The sequence below is a fragment of the Xenopus laevis genome, chromosome 2S (genome assembly GCF_017654675.1).
Source record: "Xenopus laevis strain J_2021 chromosome 2S, Xenopus_laevis_v10.1, whole genome shotgun sequence".
Lineage (NCBI taxonomy): Eukaryota > Metazoa > Chordata > Amphibia > Anura > Pipidae > Xenopus > Xenopus laevis.
In genome coordinates, this window is record NC_054374.1 from 111,290,250 (window position 1) to 111,308,937 (window position 18,688).

An 18,688-nucleotide genomic window follows, 5' to 3' on the forward strand; every position below is an offset into this window, starting at 1 on the left:
GCTGCCATGTCTACCTGACAAGTGACAGCCCTATCTGATTAAATGCTTGCAAGGGAGGGGACAAGTGAGCCTCCATGACAGGCCAAAAGTGATCACCATGGAGATACATAATTACGGCTGTCAACGTGTCTACTGTCCTGCTGGTATCAATTTGATTGCTCCCCGCAATAATGATAGACAAAGCTTAGTGTGCACTCTACTGTACCCAATCACTTTATCTATTCGTTTGTCCATTTAGCTGACATGCAACATTTACACAAGCGAATAGCAGCAGTAAGCAGAACATTTAAGGCATTTTAATTGTTTTTTCTTTCTTTCTAGGGATCGCTCACAAGCACAAATGTTATTACACAAAATTCCTGCTGCAGCATTAATTGAAGAAAGATTTGGTGGGACATTGACTGTAGGGGGTACAGCTTGTCCATTATCACTTACACTTGCAACAGGTCTCACGTCTGAAAACTGCAAATTGCAAAAACTTGCAAGGGCAAAATGTTTGACATCTTGTTAGCTATTAAAATGTGAAGAGAGAAATAACTTAAAAAGCCTGAATAATTAATGTACATTTTAATTCAATGAATCGTTGCTTGGTGTTCAGAAATGATGTTTAAGTACAACCTCTAATGTATGTCTTCTTTTCTAATATTTATCAAGACATAATGCCTGTTAAAGCCTTTGCAATTTTTGTTCTGCTTGCAGGCTTTGAACACAGCATGGAGCCTAAGAGCCTGGAAAGGGTCAGGCCCCATTAGAAAGAATATAGGAAAAACAATTTTAAGTAGTGAAATAAATCACATATCCAATAATATTTTTACATTTTGAGTTCTTCCTCTCCTCCATGCAAGCAAACTGTCTGAATAATTGTATACCCAGATGGTGTAGCCCGATCTCTCCAAGAAAATACAAGTGTCCAACTAAGTCACATCTACTTTTGTAACTCAAAAAATGGGGACATAGTTGTACTTTTAAAACAGCATAAAACTGTTTAACAAACAGTCTGCTATAGCACATTATATCTGTCCTTAAAGAATTACTAACCCATTTTTTTCTAATTAAAAGAAAACTATACCCCTAGAATTAATACTTAACCAATGCATATCAGGTACCATAACTAGTACCAAATACTACTGAAAAAGTATATTTTTATGAAAACTGTTTATATGAAGCAGGGTTTTACATATGAGCTGTATTATGCAATATATGTTTATAGTGACCTACTATTGTTTGTGGACATAGTTTTCTTTTAAATAAGAAAATGTACAGTTATGTCATGATTTCCGTATCTGCCTATTCTATAGATGCCTCATCTGATTTGTCTATCCTTATCTACTGCCAAAGCTAGTTCAACATATAAAACATTTTTCACACAGTCTGACAGATTTCTGATGGAAACTATTTAGCAAATCACTCTGGCGTGCTCATATAAAAACAATGGGCCAATAAGAAAGACGCATCATGCATGGCTACATTTCCGAAAAGTAATTCAAATGATTGGCCAAAAGCCAATTGATTGTATTAGTACAACTTTGCCAATCTACTTTCCAACATGCAGTAATCAAGCTGATTCACTTATAAAGCTGGCCATAGACGCAAAGATCTGATTGTCCGAATCCTCGATTCGTACAATTTTCGGACCGTTTGTGGAGAGTCCCGACATTTTTCGTCCCATGGAGATCGGTCGTTTGGTCGATCAGCCAGGTTAAATATTTCTGTCGGCTGCCGATAATATCTCTGCATGCATTGCCGATCAGACGATTTTCAGTGGGAGACTGTCAATAACTTTCATACGATTGCTGTTGGGAAAGAATATCGGCTGATCTGTTCTTATACTTCTTTATTTGATCTGAAAGGTTAGTGGCAGGTCTGGAGCTGGAGAAGTCCGATCGTTTGAGGATTCTAACAATCGGATCTCTGCGTCTATGGCCAGCTTTAGCCTGTATTTGTACAAGACAATAGCAAAAAGCGCAAACAGAAGACACGAGGGCTTATTTACAATGCCCAATGCATAGTGTTAAATGACTGCAGACATGGTGACTGCACTATGACACTTTAAATTAAAACAGACTGGGTTAGGCAGCGCTCATACCAAAAGCGTCAGCACTCAGTGCAGGGTGCTGGAAGGAGGAGCAATTGCTTTCCTAAATAAGCACAAAGAGATGTGCTCCTTGGTGCTTTTGCACCCCACTATGATCTAAAGTCCTTAAAGGAGTGGCCAGGAAATAATCCCTAAAAAGCTTACACCATATGTGAAACTTTCTCTAGCAGTGTGCAGATACCAGATCATTAAATATATCCATAGAAGTAATTTCAGGAAAAAGCCATGCTGAGTCTTTGTTCCATATAAATATTCTTCTGCTTACAGATATACTAGTACATTGATAACCTACTGTATAAGTTTACCACCATGAAGGAGTTCATACAACTTGCCTGTATTGGAAGACTACATTTTTATTATGGAAAGATTTAACAGGTTCAATTACTTCTTCAGAAAAACCTGGTTACCATAAGTGCAGATTTCAAGACATATTCGATAAGAAGAATGCATGTACATAGCAAGGTTTCAGAAATAAATCATTAATATGAAATGACTATACTCCGTAAACTATGTAAATTAAAATTCTAATTCCCAATGTATACATCCCTTTGTTCCTTAAATTACTAGGTTATCACAAAAATAGCAAGATTACAATGATTTACCCCTGGTAAATGATTTGGCTCTTTATACTGAGAAAGACGTCCAATAGAGGGTAATCCAAGTGATTTATATGGATCCTAAAGAAGAGTAAAAGTGACATTTTGGTTTGATCATTGCAAAATGGAATGTTTCAAAAAGGTAGAACATATGGAGAGCCAGTACCTGTGTGATGCAGCAAACAGGGTAATCCCAACACTATTGTGTATGAAGTGTTTGAGCACCATATAACAAAGTTGGCATCACCCCAGTTGCTGGAGTGTTGGTTCTTGATTACTTCTATTATTAAATCACTGGCATGAGGCTAGGTCAGTGCAAATAACTGTAATCCTGCTTCTTATATGCTTCAAAAGGGGACATCAAATGTATTGAGATATGTATTGATTGATGTACTGAAAGATAGTAGCGGTTTATAAAAAAAAAACATTTTAACAGTTGAAAATGTTTTTAAAGCGTATGAATATGTTTGAGTTTGACTGGTACATAGATATTTTACAATTACAATGGCAATATCAGCTCTACATAGAGCCTTAGATGTAGTGGTAAACAATAATAAATTAGGTAGGAAGGGCTTTGAAAGTTGAATCTGAAACAAGAGAACCATAACGAAAAAAAAACACCAAGACACATTTAACTTTAAATTTGCAAAGTCTTTATTAAAAAATAACTTACCGATACTTCGCTTCAGCTCGTCTTCAGAAAAGGCGACATGGCGATGATCCATCATGCGTTGCTCGATTTCTCCTCCCTGCCTTCTATAGGAGGTAGCCAGGGAGGAGAAATCGAGCACCGCACAATGGATCGTCGCCTTTTCTGAAGAGGAGCACAAGTGGAGTATTGGTAAGTTATTTCTTAATAAACACTTTGCGAATTTAAAGTTAAATTTGTCTTGGTGTTTCTTTTTCATTATGTAAAAACTAATTTTTTAACAAAAATGTTTTATGTTACTGGTCCTTTAAAGGGGTGGTTCACCTTTAAGGTAACTTTATGTTATAGAACTGCCTATTCTAAGCAACTTTTCAATTGGCTTTCATTATTTATTTTTTATAGTTTTATAGTTATTTGTCTTTTTTTCAAATGGGTGTCGCTGAAACCCCTCTAAAAAACAAATGCTCTGTAAGGCTACAAATTTATTGACAACAGGTGGAGCATAGACTTGGTTTTCTTCCACACCAGAGAGCTACTGAACATGAACAAGCTAAATATTCAAAATATAAAAAAATGAAGACCAATTACAAATTGTCTATCTCTCTATTTTATCTATATCACACTAAAAGTTAGTTTAAAAGAAAATTCCCTGTTTAATCACTATACACAAAAATATTTGCAGCCATACATACATCTCTATAATTGTATCAAAACTCTGGCTGCTAATAATTTGTTGCATTAGAACAGGGACCAGCAAAGCCAGGAAGGCCTGAAATTAACACCTACCTTTAAAGAGATTCTATCATGATTTTTATTATGTATTTTTTATTTCTAAATTACACTGTTTACACTGCAAATAAGTCATTGGTGTGTAGGCAGCCCTTTCCTGGGGGGGAAAGGGAGGGGGATGATATCACTCCAACTTGCAGTATAGCAGATTTCAAAATCAAATATTAAAAAATCTGTTTGCTCTTTTGAGAAATGGATTTCAGTGCAGAATTCTGCTGGAGCAGCACTATTAACTGATGTGTTTTGAAAAAAAAACATTTTTTCCCATGACAGTATCCCCTTAATGGAGGTGTTTCTTTTAAAGCTCCCTTTGTGTTTTGCACCTAGTCACTTGCACCTAATGACTCAATGCTAATTAGGGATGTAGCGAACTGTTCTGCTGCGAACTAGTTCCCGCGAACTTCGACCGTTCGCGTCCGCCGAATGTTCGCGAACGTTTGGGAACGTTCGCATTTTGAGTTCGCCTTCGATTCGAATACAAGTCGTTCGACCATTCGAATTCCTTCGACCGCTAAAAATCGAACGATTTCCATACGTTCGAACGATTGTAAGCATTCGATCGAATGAAAATCATTCGATCGAATGGCTTCGATCGTTCGATTCGAATGAAAATCCTTCGATCGAACGATTAAAATCCTTCGATCGTTCGAATCGAACGATTTTAGCGGGTGTTCGAAGTTCGCGAACTGTTCGCGAACGTTCGCATTTTTTGCCGGTGTTCGCGAACGGCGTTCGCGAACACCAAATCGGCAGTTCGCTACATCCCTAAATTGCTAATGTAGTTTCCGTTGCCTCAAGCCTCACTTTGCCAAACACGCTACCAAAATACAACTTGCATTTGCTTTACCAATGCAGATGATAATTTGCATAAATCTTGGTAAATTGCTTGCAAAATGTGGTGCTTGTGCTTTTGCAGCAGCATTATAAGAATTCTGGCAAACAGTTTTGAAATGTTGTTAAAACATGGAAAATTGAATAAAATGTTTGCACTTGCTTTGTAAATGAGCTATACTATGTAATGCATATTCAACAAAAACTGTTTCTATAGTGATAACTATGGAGAATTCAGATGTGGCAAAAAATATCAGATTCTATTCCTCTTGAAAAAAAATAGAAATTCACACAACTATGACATATTTAAGTTCCTTTAAAATAGCTTATTTTGCAGCAGCCACTATTATCCAAATTCTGGCAAATCATTTTGCAATGTGATAAGAACATGGTCAATTGCATGCAATGTATGTACTCCTGTCATAAATGAGCTCTAACATGTAAGAAGACATGCTTATATACATTTGTACATGTCAGTTTGGCATATATTTATTAAATATTATATATTAAACAGACTGTATTGTTTTGTGATGTCTAGGAAAACTTAGATGTAGGAAAAAACGGCTGCTTATATTTGTCTTTAAAAAAAAGTGCAAACAGCTATGCCCTATTTAAGGTATTTTAAAATAAGTCGTTGTTTTATAGCACTTGGTAAGTTAAGACTACTTTGTGCAGCCATCGCCACTTATTTTACCTCAGCATAGACATGACATTCAATTGTCCAGCCATTTATGGAGATATCAGCTTGTTTGTGCTTGAGTGGGTAACCCTTAGCAACACGGATCATTTCTTGGACAAGGTCCAGGCCTGTGATGCATTCTGTGATGGGATGCTCAACCTGCAGGGTTAGAACCGTCAATCAGTAAGCAAGAATAATACAACAGCAGGACGTTTAAAAATACAAAAGTTAATGCTTATGGTGAATCAAAAGGTTTTTAACATGCGGAACACATATAGCTATAGTACGGCATACAGTTGATTGTAATTCTGCACCTGCAAATGTTTGTTTAGACACTAAGAGGATGCTTTTATGGTAGGAGAACAGTTAGAGGGATTCATCTTAGACGTGTTCTCTCTCATAGGTAGGCTTTGTCTTTTTAATTCATTGAGTTAATCCTTGATAGCATAAGCAATATTTTTATTTTGCAATCTGTTGTCGTTAACTGTAGAAGACCAAGTCTATGCTCCACCTGTTCTGCTACACTCAGCATGGCATGTACAGGAGCAGCTTGCCTCGCTGTAAAACTTGTCTACTCTATATCGAAGCCATTTGCCTGCTTTCACTAACCTGTCTTGACAAGCAACCAGATTAGGGTAATCTTATATCTGAGCAGTGTAGCAGAAATGAGCAGATGGATCCTTCTGTTTTTTCCCCCTCAAGACTTATCTGTGCAGTGCTTAGCATGCACAATAGCTAAAGGGATACTGTCATGGGAAAAAAAAATTTTTTCAAAATGAATCAGTTAATAGTGCTGCTCCAGCAGAATTCTGCACTGAAATCCATTTCTCAAAAGAGCAAACAGATTTTTTTATATTCAATTTTGAAATCTGACATGGGGCTAGACATTTTGTCAATTTCCCAGCAGCCCCTAGTCATGTGACTTGTGCTCTGATAAACTTCAATCACTCTTTACTACTGTACTGCAAGTTGGAGTGATATCACCCCCTCCCTTTTCCCCCCCAGCAGCCAAACAAAAGCACAATGGGAAGGTAACCAGATAACAGCTCCCTAACACAAGATAACAGCTGCCTGGTAGATCTAAGAACAACACTCAATAGTAAAAACCCATGTCCCACTGGGACACATTCAGTTACATTGAGAAGGAAAAACAGCAGCCTGCCAGAAAGCATTTCTCTCCTGAAGTGCAGGCACAAGTCACATGACATGGGGCAGCTGGGAAATTGACAAAATGTCTAGCCCCATGTCAGATTTCAAAATTGAATATAAAAAAATCTGTTTGCTCTTTTGAGAAATGGATTTCAGTGCAGAATTCTGCTGGAGCAGCACTATTAACTGATTCATTTTGAAAAAATTTTTTTTTCCCATGACAGTATCCCTTAAGATAGACCAGAGAACTAACTCTGTTATCAGCAAATTACTGCTAACAGCTTTGGATGATGCCATCGTGGGAATAAAACCAGCCATTCACACAACAACAACTGGCAGCTTACAAAATATCTCAGCCTCCTTGTAATTTCTACCTCTTTCCCATATCCACTAATCCCCAGAAAGTTTTTCTCAGAATTACTGATAAAAGTGGATAAAAATGAAAATGTCTGAATTAGCCTACAAAATAATATGCTGTAAACGTGAAAAGTACAACTGATACGTACATTCTCAACATTCCCTTAAAGATGGGGCTTTCCGGATAATGGATCTTCCCTAATTTGGATCTCCATACCTTAAAATTTAAACATTTAGGGGCAGATTTACAAAATTCGAGTGAAGAATTCGAATGTAAAAAACTTCGAATTTCGAAGTATTTTTTGGGTACTTCGACCATCGAATTGGTTAAATTCGTTCGAATTCGAACGATTCGAACGATTCGAAGTAAAAATCGTTCGACTATTCGACCATTCGATAATCGAAGTACTGTCTCTTTAAAAAATACTTCGACCACCTACTTCGGTAGATAAAACCTACCGAAGTCAATGTTAGCCTATGGGGAAGGTCTCCATAGGCTTGCCTGTGATTTTTTGATCGAAGGATTTTCCTTCGATCGTTGGATTCAAATCCTTCGAATCGTTCGATTCGAAGGATTTAATCGTTCGATCGAACGAAAAATCCTTCGATCGATCGATCGCAGGATTTGCGCAAAATCGTTCGACTTCGATATTCGAAGTCGAACGATTTTAGTTCCCAGTCGAATATCGAGGGTTAATTAACCCTCGATATTCGACTATTGATGAATCGGCCCCTAACTAAACCCAGTAGGCTTGTTTTGCCTCCAATAAAGGATTGATTAGATCTTAGTTTGGTTCAAATACAAGGTTCTGTTTTATTATTACAGAGAAAAAGGAAATAATTTTTTACAATTTTAATTATTTGGATAAAATGCAATCTATCGGAGAGGGCCCTCCTGTAATTCAGGATCTTTCTGGATAATGGGTTTCCGGATAATGGATCCAATACCTGTATTTAAAACAGAAGTAATTTGATGGAGCAATAAATTCACCATACAGGATGAACACTCTAGAAGCATTTGGTAAACTCTCTGAGACCAGATGTAATCCTCCAAGGGATTTTATGTCCTTAGCCTGCTAAAAAAACATCTCTATTCCTTTACATCAATCTTTCGATAGATTTAAGCAGAAACTTCTGTGAGAACATACATAATTGGGCCATTTTAAAAAAAAATGTGGTTTCACTATGCTATTGGTTTACTAACTTGATCAAACTGTGTGTGACAGTGTTGGTGCCCAGCTGACCTAAACCACTACAAATGGGCACAGTATATATTGAGTTGCACAGACTACAATAGAAAATCAATAACTTCCGCTATATTTTCCTCCTATATTTAGGTCCTCAAAAATGTAGACACACCGGCGCCGCTTCGCGAATTTTTCGCCATTTCGCGAATTTCTCTGGAAATTTGTGAATTTTTCGGTGAAGCGAAAAGCCCCAAATTCGCCCATCACTAATAAGGATTCATACTCATATTGAATCTGTTGATATTTTCGAGGTCTAATAAATGCATGTTTGCCTATAACTGCTCTTCGGCAACCACAATCTTCTTATTTTGATTCATGCAACCTTTATTAAACTAAGATTCAACTCTATTTCTCTAAAATCATGAATGCCTTGCAATTTATTAAAATAGTATGAACAAAAAAAATAGGGTATCCCCTTTTCCTTTTTTGCCCGTGCTATTCCAAATAAGCTTGGTTTCTGTGGTTTGACTCTGACCCACTTGTGTCTGCACACATCGCGTGCGGCTCTGACCCACTTGTGTCTGCACACATCGCGTGCGGCTTCCGGGGCGCTTGGGGATGAAGTCAGGTGCCTTTGCCTTACGCGTTTTGTTGCGTAGCAACTTCCTCAGATGCTACTTGTACATCTGCCACAAAACAATTTCTCATGTTTTTTTTGTTGGTGCATCTTGTCTGACCTTATCTCCATAAGATTTCACCATACTGAATTTTAGTAAGCCTGACAGTTCCAAGAACAGTCTGTACAGAAATTTTTAACTCATATGTAATCCCTGTAGATCTGATCTGCTGGATAGTAGGTGGAGCCACACTGCTTCTCTAACTGTCCATAGCAATGATTATTCCCTCAGTGCTTCATTATTTTATCCACAACTAATTTAAAATAAAGATTGCAGTATTGCCAGATTTATTGTAATTGATATTTAAATGTGGCATTTTCTAATATCAACAAAATATTTTTTGCACAGTACCATTAAAATGACTCGATATAAGTGAACAAAAAAATTACAACATAATCAACATAATATATTATATTTGTTAAGTGTAGAGTTTGTTAAGAATTTAAACATGTACAGCACAAAGATTTTTAGTAAAACCATATCCCTTCCTTCTAGTTACCAGCAGAAAAAGCTAAGACGGAAGTGACTAGAAAGTAGACATAGGAAATACCCAATAAGAGAGCTAAGAAGCTAAACATTTAAAATAAAAATATTGCTAATTTATTTTTCAGCTCTCTTATAAAAGTTTTAAGGGATTGTTCACCTTCAAACACTTTATTCAGTTGTTAGTTTCAGATTGTTCCCCAGAAATAAAGACTTTTTCCAATTACTTTCTATTTGTCACTGTTTTTCTAATATCAAAGCATAAAATTAAATTTTTCACCTTCTAAAGCAGCTCTGGGGGGGGGGTCACTGACTTTTCAACTGTTCTTAATTGATACATTTAAGGGCAGATGTTTAGGGTTGAATTGAAAATTTAAATTCGAAATTCAAATTTTTGAGTTTTTTTATGGTCAAAACTGTCAGTTTCGAAGAGGGAGTTAATCAAATTCTATTTGAGTTTTTTTAAAAATTCAAATTAGATTTTCAAGATTTATCACACTGGCCTTTTAAGAAATCAAATTTAACTATTCACCAGAAAAAATAATTTTTTTTAATAAATTTCAATCAGAATGTTCCTGGATCACTGAGCTGCCTGACTGAAACACCAGAGCCATAAACATATTAAACTTAACACGTAAATTTTAGGAAAACTGTAAAAAATAAAAGATGCCAAGCAACTGCAAAAAGCATTTGTTTATGTTGAAAAATGTGAAAATAACTGAAAAAAATGTTTGGAAGGTGAACAACCCCTTAAACTTCACAGTAATGGGGAAACAGTTCAGCAGTTTTGTAACCTCTTAAACAGACATGGTTGCTGTTATGATTTTGTGGATAATGTCATTTTAAAGAACTTGTGTAGAATATATTACAGAATTATAATTATATCTGATTATAACATTCTGCAGAATGTTACTTTGTGTCTCCCTAAACAATCAGAAAACCAGTATCCTCTGTTATGCATGAAAGGGCTAAATTACCACTCTTCAATTAGCATTTGTAGACACAAGGGGTAGGTGAGTGTAAGACTGAGACTATGCTTTCCAGCAAGTAATTCCCTACTTCCTTGTACCTGGTACATTGCAATTAACATGTCTGGTTTGCAGCAGGTTTGGGCATACTGGAGGCTTGCGAAGGCCTGCCTGACTGATATCTATCCAAAAATCGGACATATATCAATTGGACAGGTTTGAAAATCTCATTGGACGAAGAGCATGTCACCACATTGATGCAGCCCTTATCTAACAGACCTCCATAGGCTGTTACATGCACTAGCCCTGGCATGGGTGGCCAAATCAGACCCAAATTGGCAACCTTACTGAACAAGTCGTTCTGGCAGTGTGTTTGCTTCATAAACTCTACTATAGTTTATATAAAAAAGCTGCTGTGTAGCCATGGGGGCAGCCATTCAAAGCGGAAAAAGGAAAAAAAGGCACAGGATACACAGTAGCTAACAGATAAGCTATGTAGTTTACAATGAGATTCTTCTGAACTTATATGATATCAACTGTATATCCTGTGCTTGAATGGCTGCCCCCATGGCTACAAAGCAGCTAGATTATAAACTTTAGTTTTGTTTCTGAAGCAAACTCACCTGATTTTCCAGTGCAGGGCAACAGTACATTATAGTGTCATTACTTTAAAACACTTACATTTTTTGGGGTTACTGTTCCTTTAACTCTGGTAAATTTCCCAATAGTGACTATGTTTATGCCAGAAGAGCTGATTACTGGTCAAGGCTGGTGATCATTTTGAAAAGTTAACTGGGAATAAGTTTAGGATCCAGAAGCGTAACTAGAGGGGGGCGGGCCCTGGCGCAGGATGCGCAGCTGTTCACCTGGAAACTGCCCGGGGATGTGCGCCGCGCAGCGGCCCGCGTGCTGCCGGGGGGCCCTGAGGGGGTGCGGGCCCTGGCCCGCTCGCACCCCCTGCTCCCACGGTAGTTCCGCCACTGTTAGGATCTTAGAATAGATCCGATTTACTGCAATAGCAATATATGCAATTGTTTGGGATCATACATTTGTGAAAAGTGATAGTCATAAATTATTATTATCAATCTGCTGAACCTTCAAAATAGTACTATTTGTTATGTAATCAGTTCCACAGATAAATATAAAAGATGTGCAGAAAATCTGTGCAAACAAATGTATACCTGCACAATTTACAGCCAATACAAATTCTGCTTAAAAGATTAATTTGAAAACAAGCATTTAAGATAAATGTTTCCGATAAAAGTGATTTTGTTGAGCTAAGCTCAGAGTGGCAAACTGAATACAAAACATGGAATAAACAAAGGGTCTACTTACATATTGGATGAATAGTTTCACTCCCATAGTGCCCCCATTCAAACAGTATAGAATGAACTTTCAATGCAACTTGAAAAATGACATTTTGCATAAGGTATCATGCAACAACTACCAAATAACAGGCTACAACATAAGCTATCTTAGCAAATGTATGGCATCTGTTACCACTAGAAGGAGGTTGATGTGAAAAATTGTTAGCTCTCTGCAGGATACACACCCACTGAACAAATGCTTCTGTAATGTGTCTCTGGCAGAGCCAAAGGATAAGCATATGGGGAATTCGGAGTCTATTTTCAGTGCTTGTGGTTAGAGGAAAATGAAAAAATGAATAAATAAAATGTTTGTAAACAGCACAAGCAAGCACAGTATGATGGCAGTTCACTAAGAATGAAATATATTTCAAAGCTGCTATGTGTTTAAACAAAGAAAAATAAAAACACAAGACATTCAACCAAAGTACGGCCACATAATTTAGAGAAAGTACTTACAGTAAAATGTGCAAATTTTGATAAAAAAAGTCCTAAAATTTGTGACTTATGCATATGTCTAGGATATTGGCACAGAAGCCATTTTTACTGCCAGAAGACAAGTCGGTGGCAAAGGCTGGTGAGAAGGACTTGGAAACAATAAAGCCAACATGCCAACAAGAACTTCAATTGCTAGTGTCTTCACAGGCAGAGTTCAATAGAAGGGCATGACAGGCTGGGAAAGGCATTTCGACCACCATGGTTGTCACAGAAAGCACCTTGGTGCTCAAAACATCTGGTGGGGAATAGCTATTAGGGAAGTTCAGACATAACTGTACTTAAAGGGAAACTAAAGTCTAAAATAGAAATAATCCTAGAAATGCTGTATTTTGTATACTAAACATAAACATGAACTTACTGCACCACCAGCCTAAAAAAAAAAAAAGGATTTATGCTTTCAAAGTTGGCCACAGGGGGTTACCATCGTGTAACTTTGTTAAAGGGGAACTCCAGCTTCCAAACCAAAATTTTTTAAAGAGGCCCACATAACACATAAACCCCTACTATATCCATCACAGTTACCTGTTTCTTCAAAAAGTATGAATAAATGCAAGTGTCTTTGCTGAAATCCAGCTGTTTAACAGTTCTTCTCTTTCTGCATCATTTGAAATCCTGGCAGGGAAGGAGGAACTAAAACACTGATGTTACAAATTGTAACAACTTCTCCTCAGCTTACAGACAGCATGCAGGAACTACATAACCCACAATGCATTGCACTATGATGTTCTGTTCCTTATTGAAATCACGTGTGCAGGGAATTGTGGGGTTTGGTGGATGCAGGCTGAGGACAGTTGGCTGTTGATACAAAGTAACAGTAGTCAGCCAGTTTAGCAAAGTAGTCAGAGAGATCAGAACATATGTGTCCGCGATCTGATGGGATTTTTTACCCTGCCAGAACGACATCTGGCCTCGACATAAAAACCACAAAAACTTTGCCATGTAAAAGCTGTTGAGGTACTATAAAAGTCAATGGGAGCTGTGCTGATCCTGTTAGACCATTTAAAACAATTTGGACTTTTAGAGGTTTTCAGATTTTTTCTCCGCTAGGAATTTTCATAGTTTCTGAGGTATTCTAATTTGTTCAGTGCTTTTTTTCCCGTTTTTACTTTTTAAATTTGAACTTTTAATAAATTCAATGACATTCATGGTTTTAGAGTTTAGTCAAGGTATCAAAAACCTCTAAAATCACTAAAATCTAACCGTAAATAAGTCTCCACATGTCTGACATACCACTGTAAATCTAATATAACTACTGATTTTATTAACTGTACTGTTACACTTCCGTTAGGTCAATGGCACACTGATCTGCTCCTTGTCTTTTCTATTCACCTCTGTTTTTTCCCTAAATATCATTTAGCAGTGGGAGTAAAGTATACAATCAGATTTTTCTTTTGCATCAAAAACCCACCACTTGCCAACCCCAACAACTTGAAATGTAAAGGAAACTAAAAGTCAGTAAAAACCATGCCCTTGTACATATAAATAACTATCTATGGAACTGAAAAATACAATGTATTTTTGCACTTATGTTCTAAATGCATTCAAGCTTCCTACTTTTTCTTCACTGTAAACCTATAAATGCCTTGATGATATTCCCTTCTATTTGCAATCGCAATGTTATGTACTGCTAGTTTATTTAGTTTTGGCTCAGCATCTAATCTTTCTAGAACTAAAATTTTAAGGCCCATGCTGCAATCCAAGTCTCTGTATAAAGGACAGAAAGATGTAAGGCTAAGACACTTGTTATTTCTCTGATGTCTAAGGACTGATGTCATATTTTAAACAGAAAACAGATTGAATATTTACAACTCCTGTAATAAATGAAGAGCAGTAAACTATCTTTAAAAGTACATTCAAATTCTCTTTGTAGATATAGTCTGTTTATGCTCTGTGCTGACACACCAATTTATAATATCGCTAAGCAATTTTGTGAAAGTTAGCCAATAACTGGAACATACTGAAGAAAAAAACAGAACATTGTTATGTGTAATAAAACCTTTAATTCATATCTGGTAAGGGAATAGTCCACTTGGGAAAAGTGGTCATATTACCATCTGAAGGTTCTCCACACAGTACATACAGCCCCCTACCTGGGATAACATTTTTAACAGCATTTGTCATGCACCCAAATGGTAGTGTATGTATCAGATGTTTTCACAACTATATTTTACACTGGTTTGTTGATCTTTGAGACATTAAATGGCTACTTAAAATGTTCCTCAACCCAAAATTTTTTCCTACTGGAAACAAATTCTATTTGGCAGTCTGGAAATTCCAAATAACGGACTCATGGTAGAATCCTTTTGGAGCAGGTATCTCTACTCCTACAGTTTCATTCAGTTCTTTGTGCATTTAACTATAATGTACCGTTTACCCTGCACTGATAAAAAAAGGTGTCATATATAGTGATGGGCAAAACTGACTTGCTTCGCCGGAAATTTGAGAAACGGAGGAAAATTTATAAAAAATAGTGATGAAATGAGTGACAATTTTTTTATGACAAAAAACAAACTTTTTTTTTTTTGATGTGAGGCAATTATTTTTCCTCCATTGGAGTATATGGGTGTCTTTTTTTTACCGGCAAAAATTTTGCTCATCACTAGTATACAATATCCCCATACAGAAGTGCAAGAGTTTCTGCTCTGTGCATGAACAGTTACACAGGCAACACTGTATTCATGGGACAGCCACAGGTTTCTGTGTCCTAAATTTAGCCAGGTAGACAGGGTGCAAAGTGTTTCGAAATGAGCCCTTATATGTTTGCTTCAGAAACACTACTATACTTTTTAATAAGTAATAATAAGCTGTGTGGCTACAATGCAGCCATTCATGTAACAAACGGTTTGCTATACATGCTCTGTATTAACGCATTATCCAACAGTAAAGCAAACTTACAATCCCACACAGCTTCTGTATGGTGACAAAACTGCAAACAGGTTCCATGCATTACAGTATATATAGAACCATGTTCCCAAAGCTCTCCTTCTTGGGGGAGTGGCTTACAGTCACAACAGATCTCTACCAGTACAAAACCCTTTCCTGCGATTCAGAAGAGGAACTACGAGGAAGGCATCATAACATTTCACAATGTCAATTTCAGCATAGCATAATAATCAATGCAACTTGGGAATGACAAGTGAAGTTTTCTAAAAGGCTACATGGCATAAGCATTAATTGTAATCTATAAAAAAAACAAAGTCCCCAGTATTATAGCAGAGCCTTCTTGTTTTTGAAGATTGTGTATCCTTACCAACTAGCACTGTTCACCTCCTGCTGAATGTTATAAGAATGGAACAGAGGTGTCACACTGCTAAAGTTGGTCTTTGACATGTTGTTAGGCTTCTGTTCTAAGACAAATGGATTATCTCTGCATTCAGTCAGGTTAATAAAGTGAAGTTTTCATATTCCTCACCAACTCCGTATACTTCAAAATTTCACTGCATATTAGTACTTAACACTCACCAACCACTTTTTCCCTTTTCATCTACTTCCTTAATCATCATTTCCTTCTAGCCTAATTATTTAGCACTTACATGTAGTGTGTGTCATTTGACTCCAACGCCTCCATAACTGTAGAAGAACAAATTGCATTGAGGGCTTAAACTGCATCAACATTTTCCTTCATCTTCACTAATTTCGTTTTTTCTTCTGATACTCAGAACAAATAGGCAAAGACTTCCCAAAGTCATTAAGACATTCCGAATCTGCTGTATGAACTTCAAAAGGAAGATTATCCAAATAATGAAAAGCTCTACCCCTTCTATTTCATTAGTCACTACATTAACATGCCAGATGGCAGTGTTCCAATAAGCCGAAGTAGAATGATGGGGCATGTAGTGCAGCATTTGGGGGTTGTAGATTACCAGGGGTGCTTGGCCAATGAGGCGAGTTGAGGCTGTTGCATCAGGCGGCAGCGCCCCACTAGGTACCAGGGGCGGCAAAAATGCCACTCCTGGTACTTTAAGAGTGAAATTTTCGGTTTTCAAAACGGAAATTCGGCTCTTCTAGCGCAGTGAGCTGGTGTACTGGCCCTCTCTGCCGCCCTCGTGGACCCCCTGGACCACCTCAGGCGCAAAAAGGTAAGTGCACGGGGGAGGGGGCGGCAGCAACTGAGGGGCCAGGATCACCCCTGTGGATTACACAAACCTACAGAAGATCAAAATATGCTTACAGCGACAGTAGCTATAAGTAGGGTATAAACTAAGCACACTCACTGGGATGACAATTTCTTTTTTGTATTTTATAATAAATAGAATAGTTATTAAGAAATTAAAGTGATACCCTCTACAAAAATTTGGTTATAATAGTATTAGCAAGTTAGCCACTATGAATATAATCAGCATATGCATACAGTAAATATTGATTGAAAAGCTATATACTGTATGAACTAGAAGAAACAGACTGAAACACTGGTTGATAAAATTGTAAAGAAATTGTGAAAAATTTATCTAAATGTCATTATCAAAATAAGTAATTTCTCTTATTTTGATTTTTAAAAATCAATTCACATTACAGTATGGGATTGATTATCTGTTGACTCAATACCTTTTAACATACAGACCAAATCACAGGAATACTGTAATACTGCATAAAATTCTGACATTTTGGCATACTAAATCTTGTAGGTAACTGATTAGAAGCCAATCCAATTTAAAAATCCATATATGCGGACTGTTTAAGATAGAAACGGGATATTTTCCTGAGTTAAAATTAAAGCATAATGGGAGAGCACAGAGATTAATTCTGAAGCACCAATGCACAATGAAACTTATGCCATATACTCCAAGACCAGTGGCCCAGTTGAGGACACTTCAACACTGTCTGCAATGTTTATGCTGGTCTCCCTCTTACTGTTTTCACACTGAAGGCATAGAACATGCATATAACATATTTATGTATGCGAGAAGGCATCTTTGTGCGACTACCTGATTTGTGTGCTTTACTAGAGGTGATTTTCCCAACCCACAATGGGTAGGATTTTTTGGCAATTAACAAATTAACAAAAGAGAGACAAAAAGCTCTATCTATCACAGCCATAACATAAAACTCACCTGGGAGCCTCCTCCACAACTTTTTGATTTTGTCGCTGAATGGAACATTCTCTTTCATTTAACCAAAGTGCATTTCCATGTTTATCTGCCAGTACCTTGTAAACAAGGATGCATTCCACTTTAACAGATAATAATGATATCAGAGAAAGCTGTAATTGTTATGGAAATTTCTGGGCTCTACATAGATTCAAAACAAAACCACAATAATAATGGGGAATGCATTTTTTTCGTTAATGCATATACAGTATATTGCAAAAATAAGGAATTAGGAGATATCTACCATGCTAATTCCCAGTTACCACAATTAGCATATCTAAATACTACCGATCACATTTATCTTCTTCAGTTCGGCTTACATCACACGCAGTTTGGGCACAGCTTGGTTCAATCGATGATGCACATGTCCCATTGCCTCTTCAGTAGTGCATGCTGTGATTCTTTGGACCACATCAAAGCTTGAAGCAGGCTATGCATGTGACGTAAACTGCACTGAAGAGGACTGAGAAATTGTGTCAGAGATCCCCTGTGTTAATCATGCTTCAGAAGTACTTTATGTGGTTAATTGGGATTTAGAACAGTGAATATCTTCTAAACCTTTTATTTTCACTAATGCATATATTGGAAAACCGATTATTTTAGCACGTGAAATCCTTATATGAGTCTTATTGTGAAGTTGAACCACCCCTTTAAACCTACTCACCTTTTATCTTTTATTGGGTATAATATAACTTCTGAAGTACTGAATATATGTACATTCACAGCATTTACAGTCACTGAATTGTATAAACAAAAGGATTCCAATACAGCTCATGCTTGCTAATGATAAGGGATTGGCTCTGCTGCTCTCAGCATATGCTTTCTTGCAGGTTGAGAGAAGCAGATCCGCTTCTTCCCCCAAGCTTTGTTGATCTGCACAAGTGCAGTTTCTTCTTGCATGTAGGCACATGCAGCTGAGTGGAGATTAACCTGAAAAAGCTTGATTTCCCTTTTTTGGGCTGACCTCCGACTTGTGCCTGCATGCAAATAGAAGATATGCAGATCAACAGAGCTGGGGCAGGGAGTGGATCTGCTTCTCTCATTCTGAAAAGAAAACGCAGGCTGAGAGTGCCCTCAGCCTAAATCCTGCAAATCCAATCAGTATATGTGCATACACATGCAGCAGAGGTCAGCCCAAATGCCTAAAAGCAAACATCTCTGGGCTGATCTTCTCCCCACTGTGTGCACACCCAGGCTGATTGGACTTAAATCAATGGAGCAAGGGTAGGGGGCAGATCCGCTTCTCTCAGCCTACAAAAATACTCAGGCTGAGAGCAGC

General features: G+C 37.3%; 1 pseudogene; it reads right to left on the bottom strand.

Moving 5' to 3' along the window:
- LOC108708974 overlaps nucleotides 1-18,688 on the bottom strand; it is a 111,765-nt pseudogene that overhangs the window by 16,095 nt on the left and 76,982 nt on the right.